General features: G+C 37.2%; 2 pseudogenes; one reads left to right on the top strand and one right to left on the bottom strand.

Annotated features, from left to right (window-relative positions):
• The window catches only part of LOC101411101 (G2/mitotic-specific cyclin-B1 pseudogene), a 33,186-nt pseudogene extending 26,939 nt beyond the window's left edge, over positions 1 to 6,247 (top strand).
• A 6,704-nt stretch (positions 6,248 to 12,951) lies between these two features.
• Positions 12,952 to 14,923, bottom strand: LOC101411549 (myotubularin-related protein 12 pseudogene; annotated as a pseudogene).
• Between the last annotated feature and the right edge of the window lie 1,536 nt (positions 14,924 to 16,459).

The following is a 16,459-nucleotide window of genomic DNA, read 5'->3' as shown; positions in this document are numbered from 1 at the left end:
CCCTGGTGTAGTGGCTGACCATCTTAACCTCCCTGTTAGCCTACCTGGGTTAGTCCAATGAAGCAGAGAGTAGCTGTTGCAATTCTGCTGAACCTCAGAACCTAGCTGGCATATGGCCAGTCCATAGATTCAAGTCTCCTGAGCACATACCAACCACAGCTCCAACCACAGGTTCAGTAAAACTGACAGAAGAGGCATGTGTAGAAAGGATACATCTAAGTCCAACTCCATCACACTCAGGAGCACAAATTCCAAAGTAGGGTCCACTGGCAAGGCACTGAACTACAGAGGCATCTGCCATGACTGTAGAACCCATGTATCATTGTAGCCCTCAGGAGCACCAGTACCTGGGGTTGTCTCTGGGATTCTGCTGCGACATGCATAAGCGTGACCCTGTGAAACGACCTCACGATTAATTTTGAAGTTTCTTAGCCATATAAACTCATTTGTCTTTACCATTTCCCCTCTTTAAATAAGACATTCTTCTAGTTGCAACAATGCTGAGGGCTTGACCCATTAGACTGTCTTCCAAAACTGGGAGCCACCAGCTCCCTCAAAAGACACCCTTCTCTGTCTGAGAACATCAAGACTCCCCAGGATGGGGGTACAACACCTTCCCCCTCATTGTACACGTCTCCACCCAATGATGTAACACACTATGACAACATGAGCACTCACACACTCCCTAGAATCCTGGACCAGGTGCACCCTGTGCCAGATCCCCCCTTCAAACACCTTAAACATGTAACCCATCCTTTTTATATTTTCTAAAGAATTTTCCCAACATTATAGTTTCAACCATATACCTGACAATCTCCCATGTTCACCTGTGCCCCCAAAACTGTACCCCCAAAAATCTCTCCCCAATTCCATGGACCATCTGACCCATCCTTCCAACCCTAACCCCCCTCAAGCCTGCAAAGCCCCACCCGATAGTATCACTATACCCCCATCTTATCCCTTCCCTGCACAACCACTTAACTCTACTTTATCATAGATTCACTCATGTAAGTGTCAGTTCACAATCTTCCTTTCACCCCAGATTTCCCATATGCATATCTTCCAGTCTCTAGATTACCAAGAAAGCTTGATTTGGTTAATTCATATCAGAGAGGTCATGTACTATTTGTCCTTCAATGCCTGGCTTGTTTTACTCAACATAAGGCCCTCAAGGTTCATCCATGTTATCCCATGTGTTAGGAGTATATTCCTTCTTATAGCTGAGTAATATTCCATTGTATGTATATATCACATTTTGTGTATCCATTCATTGATGGGCATTTGGGTTGATTCCAACTTTTGGCAATAGTGAAGAATGCTGCTTTTACCTTGGTTTGTGTCCTTGTTTTCAGTTATTCTGAGTATATGCCCAGCAGTGGAATTGCTGGGTCATATGGAAAATCCATAGCTAGTTTTTTGAGGAACCACCAAACTGTCCTCAAGAATGGCTGGATCCTTCTGCATTCCCACCAAGATTGGATAACTGTTCCTATTCCTCCACATCCTCTCCAACACTTGTAGTCTTCTGTGCTCTTAATAGCCACCAGTCTAATGGGTTGGTATCTCACTGCAGTTTTGATTTGCATTTCCCTAATAGCTAATGATGCCGAGCATCTTTCCATGTGCTTTTTAGCCATTTGCATTTCTTCTTTGGAGAAGCATCTGTTCAAATCTTTTCACCATTTTTAAAATGGGTTGCTTTACTTTTTATTTTCAAGATATAAGAGTTTTTATATATGCATATATATAAAATATTTGTCTCCTATCAGATATGTGGTTACCAAATATTTTGACCCATTGGGTAGGCAGTCTATTCACTTTATTGATAAAATCTTTTGAGGTGCGAAAGTCTTTAATTTTGAGGAGGTCCCATTTATCTATTTTTTTCTTTTGCTTCTCATGCTTTGCGTATGAAAGTGATGAAGCCATTTCCTATTTCAAGGTCCTATAGATGTTTCCCTGAATTGTTTTCCAAGGTTTTTCTGATCTTCACTCTTATATATAGGTCTTTGATTCATCTTGAGTTGATTTTTATATAAAGTGTGAGACGGTGTACCTCTTTCATTCTCTTGCATACGGATATCCAGTTCTCCCAACACCATTTGTTGAAGGGGCCATTCTCTCCCAATTGAGTTCATATCTATCCACATAGAATGTGCATAATCAGTTGCTGAGAAAGGCATAAAAATATACTCATATGTAGATCAAGAAAAGTCAGGAAACCTTGTCAGAAGTATTCTCTAAAATCCCACTCAGAGGTCACAATAATTTCTACCAAAATATTTCTCTCTCTGAGAGTAAAAATGTATCATCTGAAAATTGTTTCAGAAAAAATACTCAGAATTGTCCCAGACTATGTGTAGCTGGAAAATAAACTTTTTAAAATAAAAATAAGCCAAAAAGCACATCATAATTTTAAAAACATTATCTAAAGACCAATAAATCATATCCTTTATGTTTTACCCAGCCTAAAACTCAGATCCTGATTTTTAAAATGTGACTCATCAGCTTATTTTAAAAACATTTTCATCCCTTGTGAGTCATGATAGTACAGGGTTTTGATTCTGTTAGTTGCTTGACAGAAACATAAACTTTTCCATTCACAGTAGTTTGGAATGACATACCTTAATTTCAAATGTGACCAGTTTATCTTTTCTGGCATTCTATGATTTTTATATTTTCTTTCATTTGCTTAACAGATATTTGGAAATGTTTGAAAATCCACAAGTATTTGCAATAAACATAGCATGAACCTTGGACATTAAAACTGAGATATAAAATTACAAATATTTGCAATAGTATCTCAATATTTCCCTTTCAAATTAAATATCACTGTTCAGAAGAATTTCATTTTTTTTTTCTTTTTGCTGTATAAGCTATTTTGCTTTACTAAACTATAGTATCTGAGTGTTTTAGGAGACCCACAGATGAACTGAAATTATGTGTAAAGGAAGAAATATCAGAAAATTTTCACGAAAGCAGTTGATTTCAAATAAGTCAAATAGAGGTAGGAAGCTTTGATCGAATAGGGAAGAAGTCACTTTGTAAGCACAGAAATAGTGCCATCTGGGAGGTTGTTGTAAGACAACCAGATATGTGTATTACTCTTACTTCAAGAACCAAATGCTGTTAAAATGACTACAACTGTCACAGGAAAAAAAGCAGTGTGGCATCTTTATACTGGCATGATAAAGACTAAAATATATTTAACAACAACAAAAATCTCAAATTTCACTGAGGATTCTGTAATGCAGATATTTAAAATATGTTCAATTCGGGAAGGGTCATTTTGACCTCATCTTGTAAACATCAAAAAAAAAAAAGAAAAATAAACATGATTTGGGGCTCCATTTCACTTTACATTTAAATAAGCACTAAAACAAGAGGACATTAAGGTTTTTTTCCCCTCTACTTATTGAAAAGCAGTAAAATCAAAGTCAGAAATCTACTTCATAGGATAGGAATATAGCATGGCCAAATTCCATCCCACCTACCTTAGTACAACATGTTTACATAGCAAATATGCTGTTTTTCCATCATGATAAAATTACATAGTCTAGATACATTAGCTAAAGTAAAAGAGAATATATATCATATATTAATGAAGGGTTAATATTAATGAGGCTGAAAGTTTTAAATCTTAACAAGGTAAAATACAATAAATGTACAGGTCTAATTTTTATTATGAGTAAAGAAAAATAATTGTGAATATTTACCAGGAATAATTCTCTTGAATATGACATTTCTTAAAATGTTATTCATTTCGAAATTGAATTACAATGCAGGGTAAAACAATTTATGGCTTTAATTTGTCATTGGTAAAAATCTCTTTATTGACAAAGCTAAATAAAAATATATTGAATTAAAGAGGATTGCGTCTGACACAAAGAAGAGAGGAAGGACCCATTATACATATGTCCCTTGTCAGTTGATTTCACTCAAGAACTTTAGAAAGCATCTGGAAGACAGAGGAGAATCTTGTGAAGAGATGAGTCCAATTTTATGGAATTTCTTTCTCATTTTTCAGATTTCCTTGCGAGCACAGAGGAGAGAACAAGGTCTGTAAACAGATTACTTCATTAATTGAGCAAGTGAGGTCTGAAGCCAACTCACAGCCACACAAAGTGTGTCTACGTAGGGACACTTTGTTCCCCAACTCCAGGAGAAGTAGCAGAACCTAGATTTCAAGTATTCAGGCAGAAGAAATTAATATTCTTCATTTTTATTAATCAAATAATAGCTCGGTCTACTTTACCAGAGTTGAATTGAGTTTCTACCATAGACTTCCTCAGTCTCTGAGGTGCTGTTAAGGGATTTTGCTGGTCAGGTCACACCAGCAGGAGTACCTGGCAGGGCTCTTAGTCTAAGCTAGTGCTGTGCAGTGGAAAGATAATGTGGCCCACATACGAAATGTTATATTTTCTAATAGCCATATTAAAGAAAGTGAAAAGAAAAATCAAATTAATTTAATAATCTAGGTATTATCATAAAAATATCAATCAATTTGAAACATTTGTCATCCTTGCTCTATCTCCTCCCCTTTATTGAAAGTCTGCACTGGATTCTACTGGAAACTCTTTCAAGGAAGGAACAGGAAGCCACCGATAGGAAGACAGAGAGTGACACAAACCAGCCAATAAGGAGGTGGATTGCAGGGTTTGAGCCTGAGGCGAGGCTCCAGTCCTTCATGCGCGCTGCAGAGGAATGGCTGTTGTTCAGTGTTGGCTTCTAGTCTATTGTTTGTCAGGCACTCTCACGTTCTGCTTCTTGTTTCTCAATTGCTGCATGGTGAAGAGGAAGCCGTGGCTCTCAGAATCACCAGTAACACGAAAATTGATGTTGAAAATAAGACGGAGATTAGTATAGCAGGAGCAAAGCGAGTACCTTTGACCACTGCTGCAACTTATAAAACCGGGCTGAGGCAAGGAATAGCTCTTGGAGACGTTGGTAACAAGGTCATTGAACAGCCACAAGCCAAAATGCCTCTAAACCAGGAGGCAAAGCTTCAGCTGTTAGAAAAGTTACTGCTAAAAATCTACCAAAACCTCTGAAAAAAGCACCTTTGCAGGTGCTAGAACCAGAGCCAGGGTCAGAGACAGTGCAGGAGCTGAGCCCATTAAAGAAGAAAAACTTTTGCCTGAGCCAATTTTTGTGGATAGTCCTTTTCCAAACCCAATGAAAACCGCTAAATGCATCCCTGCAGATGAATATTTTTGCCAGGCTTTCTCTGACTTAATTCTTGCAGTAAGTGATTTGGATGTAGAAGATGGAGCTGATTCAAACCTTTGTAGTGCATATGTGAAAGAAACTTATGCTTATCTGAGACAACTTGAGGAGGAGCAAAAAGTCAGACCCAAATACCTACTGGGTCAGAAAGTCACTGGAGACAAGAAAGCCATCCTAACTGACTGCCTAGCGCAGGTTCACATGAAATTCAGGCTGCAGCAGGAGACCATGTATTTGACTGTTTCCATCACTGATCAGTTCATGCAGAATAATTGTGTGCCATAAAGATGTTGCAGCTGGTTTGTGTCGCTGCCATGTTTATTGCAAGCAAATGAAGAAATGCATCCTCCAGAAACTGGCAACTTTGCCTTTGTGACTGTCTGTTTTTACACTATGCACCAGATCACAGATGGAAATGAAGATTCTAAGAGCTATAAACTTTGTTCTGGGTCACCCTCTGTCCCTGCACTTCAATATTTCTTCATCAGTTGTAACCTACGTACCACACTAGAGAAAGATGTTAATGGTAGGGGAGAATGTGAGGGGTTGGGATATATGGGAATCCCCTGTATTTTTGAAGTAACATTTATGTAATCTAAAGTGTCTTTAAAAATTAAAAAAAATAGGAAAAATAAAAAATGATTGGAGCAATTGATGTTGAGCACCATACTTTGAGCACCAACAAATACCTGATGGAACTGACTATGTTGGGCTACAATATGGCATACATTTCTCCTTCTCAGATTGCAGGAGGAGATTTTTGCTTAGCACTGAAAATTCTTCATAATGGTGAATGGACGCCAACTCTACAGCATTACCTGACAGGCACTGAAGAATTCCTTCTTCCTGTTATACAGCACCTGACTAAGAATACATCATGGTGAATTATGGGCTTACAAAGCACATGACTACCAAGATTAAGTATACCACCTCTAAGCATGCTAACATCAGCGCTCTAACTCTAGCACAGGTGAATTCTGTGATAGTTCAAACTCTAGCTCAGGCTGTGACAAAGGTGTAACTTGTGAACTTGAATTGATGTATTTTAATATTTGCAAATAAAATTGGCATTATATGCTGCCTTTACAAAAAAGAAAAGTGAAGTAGCATGATTAAGGTTGTGACAATTTGGAGAAAAAAGAGAAATTGGGAGGGGAAAGTAAGAGAATTTCATAATAAATCTGTTTGTTAAGAGGTGTTGAATGGGATGAAAATTAAGAAGGGCTTCAACACAGTAAGGAATATAAATAGTTAAGGGAGATCCAACAATTAATTCTTCAATTGATTCCAAAGTTTTGATATAGCAATGGACTTCATACAGGGGGAAATCTTTAGGCAATGGTATCCAATTGCTGACTATAATTGTAGAGGTGTATGGTCCATGTTTTTAGCTAAGGACAATTAAGGCTTTCCTTCCTTATTCATGGACAAATGGGAAAAAGTGATTTGTAAGTATGGTGTCCCAGAACAGATCTGCTGAGAAACCATGTTTTACTCCCTTAAAGGAATTTTGAATAGTTTCATTGTAAATAAAGGATTCAATTTGTTCAGGTTTAAGCAAGGGTGAACCATCAAAGAAAAAGTAATAATCCAATTTCTACAATGTCACATGAGACTTAAAAATCACCCTAATTTATATTTGTTTGTTTTTTTGTTGTTGTTGGAAAGAGGGAAGTTTAGAAGTTTGGATTTGATCAAATTCTAGGAGACCGTTGGAACAGGGAGGACTGAGGCAGAGAAAATGTGACCAATATCAGTAGGTGTTGTGAACCATAAATTAGTTGGAATAGTATAAAAAAGATGGTGATTAAATTTTACTTCTTTGGCTAGGAGAACAGGGTTATAAATGGGAAAAAGTTTGTTATTTGGTCTGTTGAATCTGGTTCTAGGCATTCCAAATTAGTATCCCTCCCTTTTGGGAGAAAGATGTATGTGCTTGAAATAATCCAAAGAAATCCCTTCTGAAAAAGTAAGATGGGCAGAACAGACTAACAGAAATTGATGTGTGCCTTATAAAGCTCTTAACTGAAAGGGAATTGGGAGGGATTCAAGGCCATGGATTTGTGGTAACTCCCCCCATTTAAATGCATTACTCCAGAAAGCAGGGTTAAGGAGGCTGTGGTATTTAAGACAGGGAATGTGGTCCCAGTATCTATAGGCCTCTTACACCCTAGTTGACAATTATCAGTTCTCTGTCACCTAAAAATGTGATGTAAGCATTTGGAGAAACCTCTGCTGTATCCTGGGAGCAGGCCAAATAGTCACATTGAAAGATACCTTGCTTTCCTCGAAGACAGAGATCATTCAGGGGATCACTGCTGCTTTTGAATTTATTTTTTATTTTATTTTATTTTACTTTAGAGTTTTGGGCAGTTTTTTGAATATCCAGGTTGTTTACAGTAATTACAAGTAATGGCACCATGAACCCTGGTGCTTATGTACAAATTTAAAAGATGCTTTGAGGGCTTTTTGCTTTTGTATTTGGAAATTCATGGTTTGTGCTACTTGTATTTGTTCTGTTTTAGCTTGGAAGAATTTTTTTTTTCTCAGCCTTTTATAGATGTGATATAATTGATCTGTAAGATTTACTAAATCATTAGGATCCATTGTGGCCAAATTTAGTTGTTTATGTTTTAGAGTGGTGCTTAGTTCTTCCAAAAGGGCATTAACAAAAAATAGAATTAAAAAGAGTAGAGGTCTTATAGTTAATATGGTCAAGATCTGAGAATTATTAAAGGTTTTATTACAACTGTTACAATATTCACATAAGGGTTCATATGTTTCTGGGTACATTGTTGGATTTTATGACAATCAATAATTTGGGGAAAAACTTCATGTATTACTTCATGAAGTTCCTTAGGTACCTTAAATTCTTCATTTTTTTCTCAGGAATTCTTCATTTTGAAAGGTCATTTTAGGAGTTTATTCAGATTTGAGAATGACCTTCAACCAGCAGTGATGTAAATTAAATAAAAGTCTCGTAAGTATGACAAAACTTTTTTCCCCCAAACTTTACTGGGTCTTCATTTGGATTTGGGATGCAACTCAACACAAATACAGAACCTTCCAAAAGGTAAAAAAAACACAACAAAACCATAAAGTTGCTTCAATATTTTACCTAAAAAATGTTGGAATTATTTAAATTAGTATTTTATATTATTCATAAGAGAAGAAAGAAATACTGAATTATAAAACTGTTATGCATAAATTCTTTTGAAACAGCTTTATTGATCTAATATTGACATACAATAAAAGCATGAATTTAAAATATAAAATTTATTATATTTTGATGTTTATATATACTTGTGAAACCATCACCATAATCAAGATACTGATTGTGCTCATTGCGCCAAAAAATTACTTAGACCCTCTTAGAATGCTTGACTTGTAATCTCTGCCTGCCTTTAATCCTTAGGCAATGATCGAACTACTTTTTAATATTATAAATTAGTTTTCATTTCCTTAAGTTTAACAAAAATTGAAATAGTCAACATGTACGTTTTGTTTCTTAGTTTCTTTTACTCAGAATAATTTTGAGATTCATCTAATTTGTAGAACATATCAATATTGAATTCAATTTTATTGCTGAAATATAGCTCATTGTTTGGATGTACATTTTGTTTATCATTTTACCTCTTGGTAGACATTTGGGTTTTTTCAGTTTTGGGGTTTACAAATAGAGTTGCTATGAATGTTTGTGTACAAGTATTTAAATTAAAGTAAACTTTCATTTATCTCAAATAATTGCTTAAACATGCAATTGTTATAGATCAAATTGTAATCGTATATTTAACATTCTAAGAAACTGCTATAGTGATTTTCAAAGTATTTGTAATACATTACACTCCTATCATTAGCACATGAAAGTTTTGGAACTTCCATATCTTTCCTACATTTGTTATGCTCTATCATTTTTTAAATTAGTCTTTCTAACAAGGGCATAGAGACACCTAATTCATGTTTAATTTGAATTTTCCACATTATAAATGTTGAAATTATTTTATGTTTATTTGCCTTCTGTACATCTTTGTTTGGTGATGTGCCTGATTAAATGATCTGAATTGAAAAAGGGGTCATAATTTATGACCTGCTGAACTAAGAAGGACTATAAGGAAGCGGACTTGGCCCAGTGGATAGGGCGTCCGTCTACCACATGGGAGGTCAGCGGTTCAAACCTTGGGTCTCCTTGACCCGTGTGGAGCTGGCCCATGTGCAGTGTTGAGGCGTGCAAGGAGTGCCCTGTGACACAGGGGTGTCCTCCGTGTAGGGGAGCCCCACGCGCAGGGAGTGCACCCCATAAGGAGAGCCACCCAGCACAAAAGAAAGTGCAGCCTGCCCAAGAATGGTGCCGGACACACAGAGAGCTGACGCAGCAAGATGATGCAACAAAAAGCAACATAGATTCCCGTGCTGCTGACAACAGAAGAGGACAAAAAGAAGAACATGCAGCAAATGGACACAGAAAACAGACAACTGGGGCGGGGGCGGGGGGTTGTGAAAGGGAGAGAAATAAATAAAATAAATCTTAAAAAAAAAAAAGGACTATAAGAGAAATCTGTGGGAAAAGGATGTGGCTTAAGCAGTTGGGCTCCTGTCTACCATATAGGAGGTCCAGGGTTCCATCCCAGGCCCTCCTGGTGAGGACAAGCTGGCTTGCATGGTAAACTGGCCCACATGAGTGCCAGCCCATGCAGAAGTGCCATCCCACACAGGAGTGCCACCCCATGTGGGAATGCCACCCCATGTGGCAGTGCCAGCTGACGTGGAGAGCTGACACAGCAATATGATGCAACAAGAGACACAGAGGAGAGAAAATAAGAAGACATAGCAGAGCAGGGAGTTGAAGTGGTGCAAGAGAGTGATCGCCTCTCTTCCACTCTGGAAGTTCCCAGGATCGGTTCCGGGAGCCGCCTAATGAGAATATGAGCAGACACAGAAGAACACACAGTGAATGGACACAGAGAGCAGACAGTGTGGGGCGGAGGGAGAAATAAAAAAATAAATATTGTTAAAAAATGAGAAATTTGTGAACAACTGTACGCCAATAAAATAGATAACCTAGATGAATTGGTCACATTCTTAGAACACACCAACTACCTACATTGATGGAAGAAGAAGTAGATCTCAAAAAGCCAATTAGTGGTAAAGAGATTGAATCACTAATCTAAAACTTCCCAACAAAGGAATCCTAGTACCATGTGACCTCACAGTGGAATTCTAACAAATATTCAAGAAAACTCACCTACGGTTTTGCTCAAACTCTTGTGAAAAATTGAAGAGGAGGAAACACTGCATAATTCTCTCTATGAGGCCAAAATCATACTCATACCACAGCCAGATAAAGATATCACAATAAAAGAAAACAATAGATTAGTGTTTCCTCAACAGAATACTAACAAACTGAATCCAACAGCATATTAAAGAATTACATATCATGAGCAAGTGGGATTTATCCTTGGTATGCAAGTTTGGTACAAAATAAGCAAATCATTCAGGCATTGATTTGCAGAAGGAGATGGCAGTCCACAGGGAATAAAGTTCCTAAAAAAATTCACATTGGAAGAACTTGAAGAAGGAAAAAATGGATTTCTAATGGTGTTCTTAAGCTGGAACACAGAAGACGATGAAAATATGACACTGGCAAGGTGGACAGGCATGATTATTGGGCCACCAAGTGTGACTACATGGAGCATACCAGTGCTAGCAAAGTGTCAAAATATAGCATTAAAGTTGTTTTTCAAGAGCATAGACGTTTAATATCCATACAGTCTAAGAAGGTGCCACAGCCATCAGAAGAACACATATTCAACAATTAATTTTATTGGATCTCAAATTTGTCCTAAATTAACAACCATCTTCTCATGTTAATATATTGATTAAAGATCACAATGCAGAATACATTAAGTAAAAGAATTCCAGCTGGTAAACATGACTGGGACATTTTTAAGGACATATTTCATGTATGTATACCTATTATGTCTTTAGGTAACAAAAAGAAAAATGCAGCACAATTTTTTTTTTTCTTAAACCTCAAAGTAAAATTCAGGTTTATAGGATGAAGGAAAAAACTAAATTGAAAAAATCCTTTAATGTAATAAACTGAACACAAACACACGGTGCTGAATTCCATTCACTTCTGACTTCTGGCTGCTTCCGGTGGCTTTCTCTTTATGTGTCTGAATTTCATTCTGCTTATAATGAAAGATTAATAGGATTAAGACCCATCTTTCTTCTGTTTAACAAGTAGTCTCACCGAAAGGTTTTCTTTACAATGGGTTCACACCTATAGGAATAAAATATGCTCAAGAACAGGTTTTTCTGGGGTCCATAGCCTCAAGCCACTACAGCATCCTACAATGCCCAGGACTGTCCCCCACAACAAAGAATGATCTGTTCTAAAATGGCGATAGTACCTCAGTTGAGAAGCCTTGTTCTCAGTTATAAACTGCCCTATAAATTATCTCAATTTATAGAACTATATATCTATAGTTTTGGGAATATATATTGCATGTCCTATTGTCACAATGGAGTCAAATTTTTAAAAGGATAACTGTAAAATCCTTAAATCTTTATACAGTTAGTAATATACATTGTAATAACTAATATGTGCAAAAGGAAATTAAAGTGAAATTTAGAAAAAATTCAACTAATAATTATTATATGGCATATCTAAACTGGTAGGGTTTAGCAAATCCTTGCTTAAAAAAATTTTATAGACCCAGATATTACATAATATAAAAGAAGAAAAGCTATAAAACAGTGATATGAATTGTTACCTTCAACATTAGGGAAAAAAAATACAAATAAAACACAAAATAAAAATAAATAAATAATGAAGACAAATAACATTTTAAAAAATAGAAAATAATCTCTATTAGAGTTTTAAAATGCCAAAAATCCACACTTAAAAGCAAATACAATCTTGTAAAAATGAATTTATTTTTGCTTTCAAATTATGCTTTAATTTCTGTAGTCAGATATGATGCAGTGAGATATGAGTATTAACTGCTGTACATCCAGAAAATAAAAAGCACATTTATTCAGATTTAGTCCAACAGCTTATTCCCTTAATAAGAAAGACAAGGAAAGTTTGAATTTAATTAAAGCTAGTTCATCTTCAGTGTAAAAACTAGGAGATATAAACAAACTTAGGGTGTTATATACAGTAAATAAATGTATATTACCATATTTGCACATTGTACCATTTAAACAAAGTCTCATTTCAACTTTTACTGTTAAACATAACCCACATCTCAATCTTGAATAAACTTTTCACAATACATAAACCCAGTAAGAATTCTGTGCACAAATACATGTTATAAATATCTGATTTCAAACATATATAAATTGCCATGACTTTACATTTTGCAACAGCTTTTTATTGTAATTTTTAAAAAATAATAGAAAAATATTTCAATGCACATTCAGCTGCTATGAAAACACCCATGATCTTGTGCCTTTAAACCATTCTTTGTGTAGTGTAAAGCATCACACCAGGCACTTTTGGAATGAAATTTACTAAACTCCTAAGACTGAAGGGGGTACAGCATAAATATTCATGTTAAAATATGGTAACAACATAGTTAGCTCCTTATTTGGGAGGTAAAGGGGCAGAGAAGTAAGTGGAGATAAGTGCTAGTTTTAAGAAGGCTCATAGAACATATGTGTAGTAGCTAATGGGCTAGCATATTTTTAAAAACCTCTACTGTAAGCCTAACACCAACCTCACCAGGGACTTTCTGGCTCCTCTCTGTGAGGCAACAACTCACCATGGTAGTCAGTAGGTTTGCTGTGCCAGCTGTCCTAGAATGCTCGAAGGTTGTCTTGCAGCTCATCGGAAGAATTAATAAGTTTGTTAATTCTCTTTTTAATTAAATGATCTGTTTCTTGCCCAAAAAAAGCCTCTTTTGGGAGAGGACTTAGGCCGGGTGAGTGGAAAAGAAAGCTGCCGTTGATGTTTAAACACATTCCTTTTCACTGGCCTTTGTCTAGTTTTGGCTTTTCCACATAAAGAGGGTTTTTGAGCAACATCTGGGCTTTGGGTTCAAACTGTACAGACCAGTGCCACAGGATGAGCAGAGTCAAAGGCTTGCTTTGTGTATCCTGGCCTTCCCTACCTATGTTAGCATTTTTTGATGGGGTAAACTGAAGAAGGTGCTAAAAATAGGTATGTACAGGCTATCTGACAAAACAGGTAAATCTCCCTGAATTCAAATGCTGGGGACCTGGTGCACCAGCGGCCACACACAATCTAAGAAATGCAGGAATGCAGGAGCCTCCTCTGTCATTCTGGTGTAGATGGTTGAAGCGATCCAGGAAACGGTGTCCACCAATGATCCACTCCTTTTGGATAAGACTCTGGAAACCAAACCTAGTTCAACAGTGCGTGTCTGTCATCACTTGCACCAGAGAGGAAACGATGCAGCACAGCTCAGAAGTGTTCTCCTCTAAGAGAAGAATATTCATGTTCTGTGTTTCCAAATATTCGGTAATCTCTACTGCTTTTTAAGACAATGTCTGATTATGTCAAACCAGCTGCTACTTTCCAACAGAGAAGATCATTTTATATCTGTGTCCCAAAATTCAGTACTATTATCTATCAGAAATAACTTTAAATTTAGAGGATGCAGTCTGGATTTCCTGCAGGAAGTTGCTTGATAGTTCTTCAGTTTTAACAATTTCATAGGGTGGCCTGTGGATGGTCTGGTAAATTCCATCCAAGAAGCTTTTTTGGATTTGTAAATTGCCATCATCCTGTTTTGGGGCAGTGCTGACATTTTTAAAAGGACACATCCCTTGTGACAGGACCAACAACAATTGGTTCTCCATGACCATGGAAGTGTGGAATATCTTCTTCAGGAGGAGGGATGGAGACAACAAAGTATGCTAGCAAATTTTCACAGACTGTATAGCCTTCATTGACACTCATTGCCTTGTACGTCCCGTCGCCCTTGGTCTGCTTGAACTGCCGACACCAGTCCTTAAGTGTGTCAAACATTACAGTATTGTTCTTGGCATCTGTGACTATAATGCTCTGTGCAGCAGGTGCACAGAAAAACAGGAACCAATGTTTAAGCAGTTTAGTAGCTTGGGTATGATGAATTATGCCAAGGAAAATCCTTTTGACTTCCTCTTCCTTTGTGTACCTCAGACAAAATTGGAAAACCCAAAAGTTTTTGCAGTGGATGATGAGTTTCTTGGTATATTTCTTTAGTTGTCCAAAGTGAGTTTTCTTGTTTTTGTTTTTTTGTGTTTTTTTTCCCTCATCAAACACTCCATAAATCTGATCAATACAGTGGAGTGTAATGTCACTTTCTCCTATAACCTTATTCTTAAATTGAGTTTCATCATTATCCAATGCAGATTCATCATCACTCATGAAAACATCTTGAAGTCTGTGCAGACAAGTCTCCCATAGATCCCAGGCTGACGTGAATCTTCCTGGACCTACTTTAGTACTGTGCTGGCTTCACAAAGCAGCTGTTCCGGCAACAAGAGATACTTCCTTCTCTGTTATTTCCTTTGCGTTTGTGTGAATTTCCTCCGGCCGCACATTGGACACGAAAGAGGACTTAGGCGCCTTGGCGCTGTCGCCACCACCCACGACCCCTTTCTCAGCAAACCACCTTTCTGGGAAGCAGCGACTCAGGAGAGCAGAGGCGGCGGCTAGGGCCCCCAAGGTCACCGTCACGGTCATAGGTACCAGTTACTGGAGTCCGCTGAACCCAGGGGAGCGGCAACTGCAGCACCGCCGGTTCCCGGTGCCAAAAATGAAATTAACAAATCTTTTGGAACGAATTACCTATATCAGGAATGAAGGGAAAAAAAATGCATTAAATATATTAAAAGCGTTATAGAACATACAGTTGTACATTTTATGGTAATGAATATTTTACTTTATCTTAAATTGACACACTACTGGAAAACAAAGGTTAACAAACTGATAGAAGAAAAACTACAGAATATGATCAGTAATATATCTCCTAATTCAATTGATTTGGACATCATAGAAATTAGACAGGTCAAAGAGAAATGCATGTCAAGATAGACTCACCAATAATATTTTGAAATTTTTAAGAAAAATTTTTGATATCTTTTAGTAGTGCAAGATTTATTATTCTTAAATTTTGAAAATTAATTTCCATAATCAGTACAGATTACTTATTAAAATAAGAGAAATATTCTAGGATCATCTAGAGAAAACATTGCAACTAATGTCATATATTTAAAACTTAGTCCAGCTCTTTGCATGAATGTCTTTTCCAATGTCATTGCCAGCTCTACAGGTTCCTTTGCAATGGCCATCTTGTCTTTCCTGCCCCAAACAAAACTCTAATTATATTAATATCCAACAAAAATATACAAAATATATATTACAAATTAGAAGAGTAATCACTGGACGGGGCCATTCAGTGCCAGGGATTAGTGACTGGAAGGGGAAACAAATGGGAATTATGGAGTACCAGGGACAATACAATGCTTGATGTGAATTCTAGTTACAAAGGTTTGCTCAGTTCCTGAACGTTCAGGATGTATTCCCAAAGAATTTAGTAGCAAAATTAATCAAGGATTGGTGATTGATCAACTATGAACAGTGAAGGAATATGACACAAGGAAGATTCTAAAAAGTTGGATTTTCCAATGTAAATGCAGGGAGACCCATTACATCAGCAAGAGCCCATTCCATTAGAGATGGTGAAATGAAGCTGAGTTTAATTTTGCTACGAGTCTCTAAAAAAGAGTCTGGAGGCTGTCAGAAGGATTGCCCTTATGCACAACTGAGCAGAGTCTGAGAGACAGATAAAGCAGATACAACCCCCAGGTATTGGTTCCTTTGAGGGCTAAAGAGACCCATGGGAGTTATGGTCATGGCCGATGGGGTTAACTAAAAGGTCAGATGGCCCCTCTTTGGAAATGGTGTTTATGTGTGATGAATCTGGACTCAGATGGGATCTCTCTTCATAAGACTTTCATGCTAATGTGCTGGAGGTGCAGTTAGTGTTGGGGTTTAAGATATATTTAGGGGATTTGAATCGCTGGACTGACAATGTGATAGCCAGGTCCTGAGCCTCAGCAGACTCCAACACCTACAATCTGATTCACTGGACTCACCACACTCAGCTAAGATGGAGTTGAAGAAGGACAACCACCACACCATGGAGCCTAGAGTGATTACAACTGAAAGTGGGAGGATTGCATCCAGCATCCATGTGGAATCTGAGCCTCCTCTTGA

This window comes from Dasypus novemcinctus, chromosome 22, assembly GCF_030445035.2.
Source record: "Dasypus novemcinctus isolate mDasNov1 chromosome 22, mDasNov1.1.hap2, whole genome shotgun sequence".
Taxonomy (NCBI): domain Eukaryota; kingdom Metazoa; phylum Chordata; class Mammalia; order Cingulata; family Dasypodidae; genus Dasypus; species Dasypus novemcinctus.
Note: the sequence above shows the minus strand (reverse complement) of the source record. Positions and strands in the feature narration are given on the sequence as shown.